This window comes from Megalops cyprinoides, chromosome 5, assembly GCF_013368585.1.
Source record: "Megalops cyprinoides isolate fMegCyp1 chromosome 5, fMegCyp1.pri, whole genome shotgun sequence".
In the NCBI taxonomy this organism is placed as follows: domain Eukaryota; kingdom Metazoa; phylum Chordata; class Actinopteri; order Elopiformes; family Megalopidae; genus Megalops; species Megalops cyprinoides.
This window is the reverse complement of record NC_050587.1, coordinates 16,789,206-16,807,215: the sequence shown is the minus strand read 5'-3', so window position 1 is coordinate 16,807,215 and position 18,010 is coordinate 16,789,206.

Sequence of the window (18,010 nt, the reverse complement as noted above, 5' to 3'; positions counted from 1 at the left end):
CAACTGCTAATGTTAAGCCCTTGACCATACACAGCTCTGTTTACAAAGAGCCAACACCTCTGCTGCTGGCTTTTTTGATTAGCTTCATGAATTTCAAGTGACATATTGACCTTTTCACTAGATTGAAATTATTGACCTTTTCCTACTTGATCATTAGTGGGATATAATGAGACATTTGTTCATTTTCTCTATAATTAGTTGTCTACATATTATGTTGTTCCAGATTAAAAAAAAAAGATTTCAACGTCTTTCTTCTGTTTGCTGTGGCCAGCTTTCTTTAAGGCCTCATTAAGGTGACGTTAAGATGGCAATTAAACTCATACAGATCCCGTACAGATTATTGAGAGAAAAAACAAACATTAGTGAACACTAAGATAACATAACATTAGGGAAGGGCAAGACCTTCTGGCATGCAGACTAAATCGATATTACTTTCTAAATTGGTTTAGAACTGATTGTACTGTTATTTTGACATGGCCCTAAGGGGCATGCTTCAGTTGTATTTTTATTAGTCTTTACACAATCGCAAATGAATAGGGGGTCAAAGAGTATAATAACCACACTTGTGTGTGTTAGTTGCTCACCATTTTGTGTCCGGAAAATGTATGCAACGTTGGTTTTATTTTTCCAATTTTAATCAGCTCTGTGGTTTGAAACCAGATTTGATATTTGTTCTTAAGATACATTTGAGATGTATCCATATATACATTGTTTATTTATAGGTAGTTTGTGTCAACGGAAATGTCCTGCTGATTACTCATTCCGCAATGGTGCAATATACACCCCTACTTCTGCTTTGCACATGCAGCAGTTTAACCAGACCGGTTTGAGGATAACACTAATGATTCCATTTCTGTGCAGCTAATTGCCTAACCTTACTGGCTGCAGTTTTGCAAGATGCGAATATAAATGTATTTATAGCTCAATTCAGCCTGGTGTAACCACCCTATACAATCAGACAATAAGGGAAATGAGTTGGTATTCTTCAAAGAGTTGTCTTGTGAAAGATTAAAGACAATTAGTGTCTGTGCAGTCCAAATGTTGCTTGATAATTCATTCCACCTCTAGAATGTGTAACAGAAAAGATGATAGATTTATGGTAACAAGAAACAGAATGATAAACACTTCAGTCAGCGAGAAAAAGAGTTTTCAAGGAACCATGGGCAACGAGAAACCAGTCAGCGAAAAACAGGCACAGAGGAATGTGAGAAAGTGAGAAAGCAAGACAACAGGACAAGCAAGTAACAGGAAAGGCCACCAGATACAGTATTAAAGAACTGAAGTGGGAAATGTCTAAAGCCAGGAAAGGAGGTGAATTGACAAAATAATGTGAAAATGTTATTAATAATAATGTAAAAGTCATTAGAAGGTGACAAATTATGTTAAAGTAAGCAACATATAAAAAAAAACATGTAGGCATGATCTCTGAGCTTTACTGTAACTGGAGGCAAGGGGAGAGACATATTTCAGAGTGACAGAGAGGTCAGATTTGTAAAGGTCAAGTTTGGGAGGATGGTGGAAATGTGTCCAGCAGGAAGGTCCAAGGGTCACCCTGAAATACAAGAGGAAACCTGAGGATCGGGGGGGGGGGGGGGGGGGGGGAGAGCATACACATAATTAGCCTAAAAGAGGTAAGAATTGACAGTGAAAAAAGACAATAGCATACTGTGGTTTGAAAACAAGAAACTCTAAAACAGAGCCTTGAGGTACTCCTGTAGAGACAGGGTAATGAGGAGGCAGAAGTTTTTCAGGAAACTTAAGTATGATAATCCGTTTAATGCAACAGATACCAGGATCAGCAATCAGCCGGAGCTGAAAGAATAGTGATGTACTGTATGGAAAACGTCAGAGAGATTGAGAGGTGTTGAGACAGAGGGAAAAAAAAGAAAAAAAAAACTGCGATAGCAGACAGGTAGAGATAGATCAGCAGTTTCTGCTGAGTGAGAAGAATGACACCCAGCTGGGAAGGTATCAAGTTAAAAAAGCTGAGACAGAAATGCATTGAGTTGATGGACAGTTAATTCAAGGGCTTTAGTAAGACAGAAAAGTAAAGGAGACGGTGGTTTTGGAGATTTGGTGGATCAATATAAATCTGTTTTGATTAAAGCTCTTTTTTGTTTGCTGTTGGGAACAGTACATCCTGTGAGAATAAAAATAGTATGCTCAAAATAACTGAGGGGGATTTGTGCAACTTCCATAAAAGTGCAGTGCTGGACATGACTGTACCATGCCGCGGCATATACTCTGAGAGGAAACATTCTGCCGAGCGGCGGAAAGGCTATGAAAAATGCCCCTGTGTGGCAGAGATAGAGGGGGCTGGATGGGTCCTGCAGCCTTGCAAGCAGAGTGTGTCTCTGGCAGACACTCCGTCTCCTCTGGGCCTGACATTCCGGTCATCCCACACATGTGGCAGAGGGAGCAGATCTAGACCCTGTCACAATCATTCTGCAACTGGATCACTGTGGACCGGAGAGGGGAGTGCGCAGTGTGCGACAGGGGATTGCTGACCTCTCTTTTTGGTGGTTGTTTAAAGTACCAGTGTTATCTAAAGCCCCTGGACTCGAAAGTGTCATGGAAGGCATGCCAAACCCCTTGTTTGATGTGCTGGCATTCAGCTGGTCAGCTGCTTGCATGGATTTGAGGAGAGTCACTTGGGTGCGAGTTTTACCAGCTGGGGAAAAACCTAAAATATATTCTGCGAAAACATGTGAATGTAGAACACTCATGAATTATTAACATTTCACGTATGTTGCAGCTTTATAGTGCATTTATATCATCCTTGATGATGACTGTGTTTGTCTTAGGAGGGATCAGATTGGAGAAAAAAGTGGTTTCAAGAGGTAGATCGGTTCAATATATGAGCAATGAGTTAAGCAAGCCGATAAAATACAGGTAAATTGATTTAAGATGGTGTTTTGCTCCTCTGCAGAGGTGTCTTGGAGGGCTAAAGAACACAAATAATTAAATAAAAAGGCCCTAAGCTGTCAACAACCAGCTGTAAATCTGATTTATGTTGGAAGCATGAATCCTCCAAAATAATGTATTTTCTACGGGTATGAATGTCCAGGCTTCAGTGATGCCTACACCCCACTGACAATCCCACATACGCTTCTGCAGGAGCGGTAAATTGGAAAGGACATTTAATATGAGGAAGATTACGGCTACATTGGTGGAGCCAAGAATTGGAGCAACTCACAACTTTACAGTGCGTGTGAATTTCATTACAGACCAATAAAATTTGTCTCTGGCAATCACAGGGAGCAGTGCAGGGAGCCATATTACATATTACATCTTTATTTTCCCTCTGTCGCGCCATGCGCATTTACTGCTGAAATATGAAGCTGGGACAAACCAGAAAGAACGACTGTAAAATTACATGGGGGCAACCTCCAACCTTACTAACAAAACATTATTTACCCCTGTTGATTTCATGTTTGGAACATTATTCAACCTTTGTGGAAATCAACACTTTGTATTGGATGTTACTGCTGTGTTAACAACATACTCTCTGAAGTACAGGACTATTAAAACAGATTACTTTGTATTTACAAGCATTATCAGTCAATCAAGGTTTCCAGTTTTGTACTGAGTAGGTGCTGTGTCCAATAGTAGAAAACAGTACTACAGTGAAACAGTGACAGAAACAGAGTAATGGAGGGAGTGGTCAATCAGCCTCCCTCCAATAGGAGATGATAGGGAAGAACACAACATTTTCGCTTTCCAAAACCAAGGCGGAACATAAGAATGACTTCACAGAAACTCCCCAGTGTCACGAGAGGTATGTTTAACCTGTGTTTTCGACTTCACGGACCAGTTGATTATCGACAGTGTAGGTCATCGCCCTCATTATTTCCAGTATCTGCCCCTGTGCTCAGAAGCAGCTCGGAGTGTACAGACCTCAAACTGAACTGAGCACGGAGCAGTTACTATAGATACAAAAAGCAACACAAAAACAGGAAAGCATTAATAGCGTCCGATCGAGGCGACACAGATGATGGCAGTGTCTTTCTGGTGGGTGGAACGAGACTGATGGAAGGGCGCTAACAAACACAGGCAGTGCCGGCCTGCCTGCGGAGTTGTGACTGATAGCTTTAATCAGGAGGGGAACTGATAGCCCTCCATACCTCCTTCTCCTCCAAGACCTCTGATGATAGTCCAGCCTCAGAATGTAAACAAAGAGAGAAAGACCAGAGTGAAAGGAGAAGAAGTGCCGGAGGTGATTACTGTGCTATTTGGGGCGCAAGAGCCCGGGCTTCAGAGAGAGGTGGCGAGCGTGATCTGAGAACTATCCAGACTGTTTGCTCGTTGATAAGCTGCGGTGCCTTCGAGGCTGTCCGAGCAACAGAGCAGAATTAAAACAGATCACCACAGAATGTTTTTTTTTCTGCATTGCCAAAAAATACTTTGAAATAAATCCTTTTGAATGTTCAGGCACTGATCCTTGCAGCCCTGCTATTCACTAAGGGTGCAGTGAGACAGCAGTTCTCCCTTTCTCAGTTTTTAAAAACACTTACGGTTTATACAGCCATAACCTAATCAGTGCCCCTGGGTCCTTGATGCCAGAGAGGAACTAATTGGAGAAGGGGACTCTGCCTGTCCCCCAGTGGACACTAGAAGTCAGTCTTGAGCTGCAAAGTAGAGGCTCTGCTGATTCTCTAATGCGTGCAACAGGACATATCCTTATTTTTATAACTCAGCAATCCCTCAAGCAAGAAATGAAACATACCTACAGCAAATCTAAAAATGTACTTATTTTGATGTACACTGACATTTTGTCTTCTCTTCTGTCATTAATGTGACTTGCTAATTCTTGTATGGTGTGTACGTATACTCAGCTTTATTTGACACACACACACACACAAATGTTACTTTGAAGTAACAAACTTTGAAGAACATTGTGTACACACAGATCAAAGTAAAGCCTCAGAAAATGACAAAAATTAGGCAGGTGTGGAGACACTTTAGATAACATATTACAGAGTACTACTGTAGCAAGTACAGGATAATAAGCACCAATTAATAAAATAAAGACCCTTCAGTTGTATCTAATTGAGACACAAATGCCTGGATGTCTGCACTGTTCAGTCTGATTCAGCTTTAAATGATTTAAGGTACAAGTTTACCATCAGGAAATAAGATAAGCAATGCTTTCATCCTTCAAAGGCTCGCTTTTGTCCCACAGATGACACAGCTCCATGTGAAGCAGGAGCCTGTACGCTACAGACAAAATATTTAATTTGTTTCCTGTACATCCCCTACTTCTCTGTCATTTCAGAGGGGCCTGCAGAGAGCAGTGTTCTTTGATGAAAAATAAAATGTTTCGAACATAAAGAGCTGCCAGTCTCTCAATCGTTTTATAGTTCTTCAAACAGCACGCTGGAAAACAAGGATTTCACATTTATTTAAAGCACGGCAAGGCTCTGTGTAGATACGAAAAATTGTAATTGTGCCAGAGACAAAAGCGGTTTCTTTCAAATGCCTTCCTCAACAAGCGATTTGCCTCCAGAGATAGAAGATATGTTCTATTTCTGTGATCAAGCAACGAGGGAGTGAGAGTTGCACGTCTTATCAATAACGACTAATTGTTGTGGATTCTGCGTGTATGGCATAGCGTGACTTATTGACATTCACTGTGTTTGCGTGACAGAGCCAAACTCAGACAATGGCAGTACGGCTCCCGACAGTGCTGTGGCAGCCCTATTCCCACCACAGTGCCATCGTGCGTGACACGTGAGCTTGAACTGAGGCCTACTTGCTACTCGAGTTGCCGGGGGAATTTAGAGTGACCTGGCCCTCTGACACAGGGGCTTTGTCTCTGGTTCTTTGTTGTTAAAAGTTTCACTGGCACCACGCCAAGGGCACTGAACCAGATCTGGGATGTGATATATGCTCGCCCCTTTGAGTTAGACAGCAGCATTACAATACCAATGAGATGCAGAGATGCATGGTCATTAATGTGCCCTGTTCCGCTAGGTGGCAACATTTTGTTAAAAAGTATTGGGAGTTGATTGCAAGGAAGACCACACGGCAGATGCGTCGTCTCACACATTATCTATGCTCCCTCGCTCCATTCTGCTCTCACTCTCAGTGCCAAAACCTCACACGTCGCAATAAAATGTCACATGTTTAGCACCCTAAGCCTTGTTCTGTGCGGAAACACACATGGTTATTGCCATTTTAGACAAATATAAGGAATGCATAAGAGGCAACAGTCTGCTTACTGATTAATTTTACTATGATGTAGCATATCTTTCCTCCTGTGACTTTTGGGATGTAATATGCAGATAAGCCTGGCCTTTCTTTTATTTTTTGGAGTATTGGTGTCATCTGTTTTGACAGATAATCACAGATAACCACAATGATCACAATAATCACAACAATAAACAGCACTGAAATAAACTGAGTAATGATATTTTGTTAACAGACTAATCCTCAACCGCCATTATTGTTTGACAGTGGTAGTATTAACATGGGGTATAGTAAGGTTTTAAACTTTGAACTGAAACCCCAATATACATTGCATTTCCACTGATTGCTTGCCTACACACTCATGGCCTTTTCTGTGATGGGAAGCTTTGAGGGTCTTGACCTCAGTAAAAATATGTTTATGGCTTACCTATCTTAACTGAAACTTAATATTCAACAGCATTTAATGTTCAGCTGTCCAGTTGCTTTGTCCCATAACTATCGAAATTCACTCCAAAACTTTTCTGTTCATGCAAATAAACAATGCTAAGAAGTATACACTAAACATGAAAATTTCTATAAATCTTTGCATATCTAGTTCCTGGAAATGATGCTCCTTTCTTAATTCTGGTGTTACTTCTCTGGGACTTTGTATCCAGGCAACTGTAGAATTACATAAAAAAGCACATTCTGTTGATGGAAAAAGGAGGACTCTACAAAGCCGTAATTGTTTTTATTTTATTCAGAAATCAGCCGCTCTCAGAAAGGACACAGATCATGTGGTCAGCCTCCAGAATATCACCCTGCATCTTGTTTTGTATCCTGCATCTGTATCCAATCTGCTTCTTCTCCATTATGAATTTGGTTGGAGACAATGAGAGTTGGTTATGATACAGTATCTATGTGAAGTATTCAATTAACAGGAATCCCATTGTAAAATAATGTTTTTAAAGTAATTACAAGTAAAATATGAAATTTTGCAGCACCTCCGAGGGAAAATATAATGCTGATAACCCCAGTAATTCACAGCTTCTCATCATCTCCTGTATGATGTGGCAAAGATGCTTTTAAAACACTTATATTAACTACTGTTGGTCAATTACAAAAAACCTAAGCAGTATCCCCTTTAAAAACCCAAAAATGCGAGGCATTGCTATTAATAAAGATCTATGAATAGCTTCCATAGGAGAGCAGCTCCCTGGCTCCAAATCTATTTTTGAGGGTATGTGAAAATGCACTACTCATGATTCTTGTTTTTTGTTTTCTCATGGTCTGCACAGCCATTTGGAGAGCCCTTGATGTGGGCATGAGGAGTTGTTGTAACTTGTAAGTGGAGGGTAATTACATTACATGCATGGTGAAGTATAATTAGAACTTGAGTCTTGGCAAATGCTGTGCCATGAGGTACTAGCACGTGCCCTGGAGCATCTTGGCCAAAAAAAGATTAATAACTATTGACCTTCTAAATATCCAGTTATGAACACCACAGCATGTAGTTGAGAGTGTAGACTAAAGAAAGTACATGCACTGAAGCTGAGAGGGGCTGTTTTATTTCAAGCTGGCACAAATTGATTTTCCCCTGAATGAAGGTTGTCCTGTCTAAAATATATCCAAGAAGTGTTGTTGTTTTAATGAACTAAATTGGCCCATACTGTTTGTGTGGGAGTGCCCATAATGCCTCATGTTTGTCCTTTGCCATTTCCCAGCCCCCAGCATGTGTTTTTATAAGATTTTCCTCTCCCTTTTTTGCCCAGAGTCCATTTTAGCACAATTTTTGTTACAACTCAGGGGAATATTCTAGAACCGGGTGGGGGGGGGGGGGGGGGGGCTTTATCTAAACAGAAACAGAGAATGTGTTTGACCAAAAGATCTTCAAAATTTTATCTGATCCTCTTGTCCCCCCAGCTGGATTTTGACCGAGCCTCCCAGGTAATCCAAATCTGTACAAAATCTTGCCAGACCATGGGGATTCTTGATTAGATCTTTGCTTTGGAATGTCTGTCTGTGGTCATTTTATTTTTAAAACACACGCACACACACACACACACACACACACACACACACACACACATATATATATATACATGTTTTTCAATAAAACACAATCTGATACGCACAACAACCCATTTAATGCCTCCACCCTGTATTGTCCTTGACCAGCCAGGTACATGATAATGGAAGGAAAAGTTTAAAGTTATTTATTGATTGCTGATCAGACAAAAGTGTCTATGTCTATGTCTGTGTTACTTAATCAACCATTAAGATATGTACTTAATTTTACCATTTTTGTCAAAATGGGCTTCAAGATGAAGGAGGTGATATATCTAGATGCAAACACAAGGGCAGGGTGGAACGGGCTACTGGAAAGTTATGGTACAACAATGATAACATTGCTGTATTGATTCACAGGTGTAGAGCTGAAAAAACATGTAGGTGGTTATTGACTGCTTGGCTTGTGCAATGTTGACAGATTCTGGATTTGGTGGGCCCCAAGAGAAAGAGATTCCTATTGGTTTAATGGATTCTGTGGAGTACCTTCAACAGAATGTGCAATAGTCTTTTTGATATACAAAAGAAAATGTGCAAACGTAAATCTGGCATCAACAGACTGCACAATAATTATTTTAATATCTAGATCAATTGCGCCTAACTGTCCTTAAGTATTTCAATGTCTGTCTGTTGCATATTGGCTCATTGTTTTTAGCAGCTTTGTTTTATTCCATGAAACTTCTTTCAAAACCAGGAGATAGTGTTTGATGCTATTCAGATAAAATTGACATAGGCATCCCTCAGATGGAAGTGTTAAAATAATTTATACTGTACCAGGTAAGACTGATGTATTGACATATGAACTGGAAGAAAGTGCTCACAGAAAATATGTAAATTGGTGATTTCTCTTTACCTCCAGAATTAAAATAGCAAAAGATTGCCAAAAATGATTGAATCAGACTGATGAACTATATCAACAATATTTTTGACCAAGTATAATGGTTGATATAAAGACCGCGTTGCTATAACAAGATTTTACAGTGGTTCTTTTTAAGGACCTTTTGTTTCCTTCCAAAAGATTATTTGATCAGTTGTAATGGAAATCAAAGGCCATTTCTTTCTCAGACATGTTGTCGTGAATCTCCCCCATCTTGATTTTCAAATGACTTGGTGATGTTGTGGTTTAGGCATTGCCTTTAGTGCTGCCAGCTTTGAGTCATATCTCCTCTTTGGAGGTTGCTAAATGCAACATGAAGACAGAAAAGCGGCTTCAGTAAAATTACATTTAAATATAGTTGCAATAAAAAATGGCTGTTTTTGGTAATAACTGGTCTCGTAAATGTTAAAACATGTAAAATATGCCTCATAAGTATAATGATTTACATTTACATTTTGACGCTTTCTTATGAATAATTGAATCAAGCTTTTGACTTTTACTTACTGCAGTCTGTGTTCTGTCTGATGACTGGGTGGATAGCTCCAAAGGGAGAAGAACAACAGTGAATGGGGCATGGGGTAGCTCATTGCCCCAGACAGAAAGATGTCACTTATGGATGTGTGTTAGATGCAGCTCCTCAGCTTGTCCTCTGCAAACCTGCCAAATTGCACATCTTTTCAATAAATCATTACAATTGTATACATGTTTTTTCCACAGTGATAAAAAGGAGAAAACTAACAATGATGGACATCCTGATTCATACTTATGATCCCTGTCAGCTCAGGTTAACCACATCAAAAAAACTGTGACTTAACTCTATATGCCTTTCATTACACAAGGTACTTTCAAAAGTGATGTCAAATGTGGGTGGTTTTGGTGAGACTACCATGCACAACTCATTTTGAAGCCCTGACTTTGACTTCCATGGTCAAATGTTATCAGTTATTGAGGTTATTTAGAGGTTATTGATGAGACCTCACCCTTATACTGTTTTTAGATGGGGTCAGTGTTTAGTCAGTGGGAAACTCTATATAGAAAAAAACTCGATGTCTCCCAAGAGAAAACTAAGAGTCTCCTCTTCAGCATTTGTGATCCTGTCCTGTTCAATAATTGCTGTCACAATCACAAAATTACTACTCCTCTTTTATAATGTAATTACTTGTATCTTTAATTGAGTGTTGATAGGGTTTTTCTAAACTGCTATGCCTGCAGACACCTCTTAAGTCAAACAGCCTAATCAGAAATAGTCAGTGTATGTTAATTTGAAAATGTAAACCTTTCATTCTATTTACGAAAAAAGAAATCTCATTAATTTTAAAATGCCTTGATTTAATTCAATGCTCTGTTTGGATTTCATATAAGAAGGCCTAGTGTTACTTTGGAATCTACTGAAAAAGTAAAACACTGGTAAACTCCAGTATTCCCTTCCACCCCCAACTGCATAAAACACTCAAAAGTCATCTGGGTTCTTTATATGTGAAATTTCAGGGCTCCTTGTTCTCCTATTTGCTTGGTCAGCCTTTACTTCAGTTCTCTCGTTCTCAGCTTTGAGTTTAAACATCTCTGTGACTCTGTCTCTCAATGTCTCTCAATAGTGATCTTGTGATTTTGGTCGACAATAACATATAACAATTGCAGGTTTTACAAAACATTGCAATGAATTCAAAATAATTTACACTTTACCCTAAGCTTTTGTTGGTGCAAATGAAGTGATGTGTGGGCATATCACCATTTATGAATTGCACTGTTCCTTACCATGTACATTTTGTCCTTTAATCATATTTGATGACTGGTACTGTCGTGGATTGAATAAATCCTTCCCTTCTTGATTTATGTAAAGAAGAGGCTGGTTTTGTTGTCATTAATTAAATTGAAACTTATTTCTATCTGCAATGGATAAAAGTTCTGAATATTTGTAATTAAGAGATATATTATTTTCTCAGTGTGTACCTATACAAAAATTATATTTAAATTATATTTAAATTGTGACAACAGAATATGGTTTTTAGGTCAGTCAGTATATTGGAATTATGTAAAAATTTGCTGCTATATTGCAATATATTTCTGCTTGACATTAATATATCTTAAATGCAAAATATTTCTAATTGGCTTCACTAGCCATAAACTGAGATGTTCAGAGACGCTGGTTTTACAGTGTTTTTGAAAGTGTTCGGTTTGAATATACAGCTATTTTTTGTTAATTCTTCATTATCTGATTGAAAAGCAGGGACTGTTTCTTGCAGTCTTGCAGTTTCCTACACTCATTGTGCAAAAAAATCTGAGTTTGCTGTGAGTTAACAATATGATTAATATACTTCCGAATCTAATTTAATCAATCAATCAAATTTTATTTGTTAGTGTACTTTATTGGATGATGTCACAAAGTTCCGAACATATATAGTGTATAGAACATTTTCTAGAGGGAATTGTACAAGCAGAAAACCCAGGGCCAGTTGGGAAAAGAAACGGAAAGTTCCGAAACTAATTGAACTGAGCAACTAAAACTGAAAATAATTGAGTAATTATGTTGTATAAGGTTTCCAACCCAACATATTCAAATAATTCAACCAAATAAATCTACAAATAAAATTATTATTGACTGCTGCAAAGGAAAAACTAACCACTCAAAGTATAAACATTTTTTACAATTTCAAACATTCTATTTCACAAGACAGCCTACCCCATAGCTTTAACTGTAGAGAGAGTTTAAGTTCAGTTGGCATACACACAAATTATTGGCCTTATATTCAATAGAAAATGCCAATACAATTGACACAGCCTGCAATTTGTCATACATGTATGAAGACATATAAAGGAACAATATGTTAAACAACAGCACTTTTTCCAGCTTTGATGCAGGAGGAAATAGAAATGATTTAATCATGACCTGTGGTAGGGTGGCAAAAGCTTTATTCAAAGTGAATTCATACAATTCAATTCAGCTGGTCTTGTTTCATTGTGAACTGTAGATAGGTTTTGACCTGTTTAATGCATGGAAACCCTCATTCTCCACTGATGATGGTAAGTTAGGTTCCCCCACTGATTCAACACATTATTTCTGTACATGTAGTAGAGACATGGGAACAGGACTACCTCCAGCTTTTTTGTCTTTAGGACAACAGAGAAGGCCAAATTGACTGTGAACTTCTTCCAGTAGGGAGAATAATTTTTTCAGGTGAGTGGTTGCAACATCCACAAGTAATTCTCTGGTGCTGTTGGAGAGGCTCCCTCTGAGTTCTCATCAAGGAGCAGGAGGGATTTATTTTGTACTCCCTCATGGGGCAGAGTTGCCTACATTTTTTGAAAGTCTGTTCACTCAAAAATCCAGAGGCATCAATGGTGAATCTAGGGTTCTGAGAAAGTTTGCTTACAGAAATGATCTGATGCAGAATATCACTCTAAATAATGTACAGGACAAAACAACATTTGTAATTCATTTGCTGGGAAATTTGCATCATATGCTGCATCACTGTCTTTCTCCTGCCCATAAAGAGTACGAGCTTTGACAGTATTTGTACTTCAAGTCATTTGAAAGCAAAGCATATCTGTCAATTTGGTATTCTAGTCGGGTTGCTGATATCTACATAAGGGTAAACTGGGACACATACTGTTTGAGAATTGACCAGCATTTATTTGAAGAACTAAAATAAGAGTGCAATTTCCGCAGCATACTGAAAAATGTCCCCAGTAACACAAATGACCTGACAGCATCCACAGTCTCTACATTTATTGTGACTGACACATATCACCGACAAGGCATTTTTAAACTGCCTCTCTTGTGGCCTTGCATGTTTCCTTCATTGTCACAAGCTTGTCCCCTGAAGTTTGCATTGTTAATGCTCAATTTTTTTTGCCAAAAGATACAACACACCCCGTTTCCTGTGGTGTCATTAATGGGCTGGCAGACAGCTGCTCTGTACATCTAATGTCTGTAGTTCAATCCAAAGAAATGGAGTAATAACTGGCACTTTTCACTCTCTCTGTAACTGCCTTCAGTATATGGCCTGCAATCAGTTTGAGCAGTTCATTCTAAAAGTCTTTGTTCAGGGTAGTGGTTGGAAACTTCAGATTTCTCGACCTGTGCAGGAGCGCACTCATGACAGGATCAAATCTAGCCATCAACTCATCATGGGCAACAATGCTCCCATTATACGGACCCTGCAGTGGCATTGTGTCACCACAGAAAACCAGACAGCACTCAGCAAGATGACACACGGTGGCAATACATCTGGTCGAGACATATCTAGTTCCTTTGCTTAGTTCACATTAGTTCTTGACTCCTGTCAATTGTTGTCCTGTTGTTCAATCCAGCCTGCAGCCTACCCCTGCTGTCCATGTGCCATTTAAACCGTTCATGTCCTTTCAGCAGGGGAGAGAGTCTGCTGATTTCTAAAGCTCTCTTACTATAGTGAGTGCAGAAGAAATGATAGAGAATCAGTTTATTTTGAACATTATTATCCCCAGACACACATCATTTGGATGTAAGAATTTTCCTTATGGAAATCATTGCATCTGAATCACTGAATTACTATAAATGTTACAGATTATTTCAAGGAAAATCCTTATCCAGATATATGCCCTTTTCACGTCATTATATACCAATGAGCATCTGTTATTTTGTCTGGCTGAGAAACTATATCATTATATTCTAATTACAAAAAACTGTTGCTTCTCCTTCATATTTCTATAGTTCAAACCTCTTATGGTGCAGAAACAGCAGCATGTTGGAAGTGGAAAATGGTGCTTTTTTGATTTGTCATGATTTTGATGTGTCAAGGATTTTACAAAAATGGGGGGTGGGGAGATTACAGATGACTCATTAAAAGTAGCGGTCACATCATGACTTTCCTATCCTTGCCATCCAATGGAGCCTCTGCCATAGGTGCTCATAACTATAGTCCAAACTAACTAACTAACTAATAGTCCAACCGGCAAAGCATCTTTTTCAGCTTTAAGCAAACACCAACCATGTGCGAGGGACCATTACAGCTGAGCTCTGTTACGACTGCTTTAGTGTTACTTGTCCAATTCTGGGCCTGCCTGCAAGACTTTTAGATCAATTCTGTACACGTCTCTACAGTCAGGTTCAGCTAAATTGCGTGCTCCTTCTCACACCCAGAATAACAAGCGCTTTAATTAGAAGGATGCGGCCTGCAGCCTGTGGAACCGCACGTGTTGTAATAAGAGAAGCTCAGGGAGAATGAAATGTAATTCTAGACTATCCGTACACTCTGTAATCCCAGCTGAGAATAATTCATTGAATATTTATAACACATGTGCAGGAAAAATGACTCTTGAAACTATCATCATGGCACCCTCCCACACCCCTGCCAAACGCAACATTTTGCAGCTCATATTGATGGTTCATCTAAGATATTTTTCCATTGACCATTTGTTAGACTAATGCAAGCCATACTGAATGAACAGTAAATTAGAATCAGTAAATTTGAATGTCAAAAGTTGAAAAGCAGACAGGTAAGGGGCTGCTCATATTATTGTGTCTGTATTTTTTGAGAATATTGTGTCAAGGAAGTTGAAAAGGAGTTTTGTGTGTATGTGTCTTTTGCCTGACAGTTTCAATTAGCACCTCATGGCAGAAGTAATTACAGCAGGGAACTCACTGAACTGCATTAAGTTATTGATCTTTAAAGTTCATTCACAACTGTGGTAAGTTCACTCGAGACAAAAATCTGATCAATGTCTTTTTTTTAACATTTATGACAAGACACAGTCTAAAAATCTACATGTCATAGAAAAAACACAATACAAATCCTTTACCAAAACTGAACACAATAATTCAGCCTGTGTCTGCTTGCCATAAAACTGTGGTAAATGAGTCTGAGAAATGTTTTTTGTAAGCACTAACAATGACATCATGGCACTCAAGAATTACATCTGAAAATAACCTCAGTTACTGACGTGTTCACAATCAGTCATGTTCAAGACATTTTTAACTTCTGTTCACCACTTTCTTTTCCCTATGTATTTTCTTTTCACTGGATCCCATTTTAACGAGGGGGGTGTTAATGGGGATTCATCCTGTGTGACAATTTTTAAAGTCAACTAAATTTACAATACAAAAACCTACCCTTTTATACAGTTTAAGATCAGCAATTTTGCATTTCCAGTGTTATAGTTCAGATGGAGTAATATTTTACACAAAAGTCAAATAATTTTTTTATAACAGAACTCAACCAGCCAGTGTATAACCACAACCAAACTTCTCAAGCTCTTCTCCAGCCACACCTGTATTTAATGAGCTGTTGATTACAAAGGTGCGGCTCGTTAACAAATTGCTGGCTCGACAGATAATCACCATCACAGACAGCAGTTAACCAATTTGAAATGAGCTGATGGAATACATATATTCTTTTCTACAAGATAGTAAATGAACAGGATTTAGGCTCCCCAAAGACACATTTAACAATTTTAAAATGCAACAGACATTTAATTAAGTTTTTGGGGGAGCGGTTAGGACTCTTTTTCACATCCGGGGTTCGTGTTCGATGGAAACACTTACCAAAATCTATCAGAAATGTGTCTCACACTTGTGCTTTCTTATCTTTATGAAGCAATTGGCAATTTAAACCATTTCCTTGAATGACAGCTTACACCCCATGCTTCTCACCAATCCTTTTCTCTGTTGTTTTTCAATATGCAAAAATAGACATATGTCTGTTATAGCGACCCATCTGCCTGGAATAACACTTCCAAAGTGGTGCTGAATAAAAGTATTTGTGAAGGTGAATGTAATGGTTTGGCTGAGTATCCCATAAGGACCCCCTAGCAAGTAAACCAAAACACTTACCAGACACGCTTCATTGCAGGACTGCAACATTATATTTCATGACACTGCACATACTTCACACATTTATATGGAAAGCATTAACACCACAGTGGGTGATTTTGACTCTCTCATGCACCTCAGCACCCCCTCACCCCCCACTGCATAATACAAATTCCTTCATTTTATTTCAATTTAATATTATCATTACAATAATAGTGATGGCATGTACTTCAGCCTCTTGCTTTTACATCATAAAGAATGGGGGCCGTTCCCCAGGAGAACCTATGAACACAATAGTCAGTTTTTCAAGAGGGTGTGATGTATAGTCATTGTTATGATTCTGAAAGCCTTTAATGTATGGAGATGTAGGGAGTGAAAAGGCGTTTTATTTACACCAGGACCGTATGCTGCACAGTGATAATTTACAATGCAATCGAATGCATTGCCATTGAAGCTATCTTGCATTGCCAGCTGCATATTAATCAGCTTGAGCCTTTAATTGCATTGTTTAACTTGGACAAATTACACTTAATTTTGCGGCACTTTTCTTGGCAAGTTTAATTAAAATTATCTTATTCAGCTATCTGCCTTATTTAAGATTAAATAGCAGTCAAACTAGCATACCCTTTAAAACCCTAAAAGGAACTAAAAACTTACAGTGAATGTTAATGAAATGAGTTTGACATGTCTGCTTTGAAAAATGGCCCCTTGAAGAGTGTGAAAGCTATAATTTGATTGTGTGGATTGTAACTTGGAACATTTTCTGGCATATTCTTAGTAACTCTCATGGAGTTTGATTGTGTAGCAAATGACTTTTATTAAATTCCACTCTCATTGCTGCATTTTCCATTTTGCACACTGGGTCCTAATTCAATTTAATATTTGGTTTTATGTAAACCAAATGTAATTTTATGTAACCTAATGTACTTTGGTCAAATGCAATCAGAGGTTAATCCTGCTGGGGCTAAAGGACCTCTTTTTACTAGGTGTTAGAATTACTTCATTATTGAAGTCCAAGAATATGTTTTTCCAAGGTACGTTGAAATACTATAAAGGTACACCTCAGATACTTCAAACAGAGAGGGAAAAGTAAACAAAAATGAATTGTTTTTGAATTAAACCCTTTCTGTGTAATATTTTTCATTACACATACGATCTTTAGCATGCTTTCATTAATCTATTATTGTATTAAAGTTGTAACAACTGTACTATACTATTACAACTTGTAATAATGCAAAAGGGAATTTTGTACTATAAAGAATCATCTACTGGTACATTGTGATGTCTAACTCTTTGTGTAGTTAAGGTTCATAAGCAGGAGGTTTGGAACACCAGCTCTGCACAGGTACCATCAGGACTGTCTCTAGGCATAAGCAGACACAATTGTGAACACATACATGTTTGTTTTGAAGGGTACTTCAATTGGTCAGTTGATTGTGTTCAAATTCAGTGGAATATAAGCAAAACAACAGTTTTGTCTCAAAGCAGAAGCAGAATAGATTAATAAAAAAACTGTACCTAAACAGGCATCCATGAATTTAATCTTATATGTACAGTCTCTGTGTGTGCATGTGTGTGTACGTGCATGCATACATGTGGCGTAAAATATACTAATGACAAGGTTCTTAGATTAATTCGAAATGCATTATGGTTAGACATTATCTATAGAGAAATTAAATCACATATTCATATTTGTGTATCTGCAAACATCATACACAGGTAAAATTATCCATGTGGGACATTGATCAATCACCTCACTACCCACCCTTCCCTTCCCCCACACTGGCAAAACCTCTCTGTTAGACTTAAAACAGTGAACCAAAACTAATGGCCTATTGTGTGACTTTTACCATGTTTTCCGTATGTGTCCTGTCTTATCTCAAGCCTCCATGGGTTACTGAACAGAACATGCTGAGGGAAGTGGTCAATACAGTCCTCTGAGAGAGAGGGGGGCAGGGAGGGAGAGAGTAAGGGAGAATAAGAGTGAGACAGAAAACAAGGGAGTAGATAATAGAATGAAAGTGCAACATCAAAGGGATAGAGGGGGACTAAGAAGATTTTATATGACCTTTTCATTTAATTTTATGAAAGAACCGGTGTTGTAGTTGTTT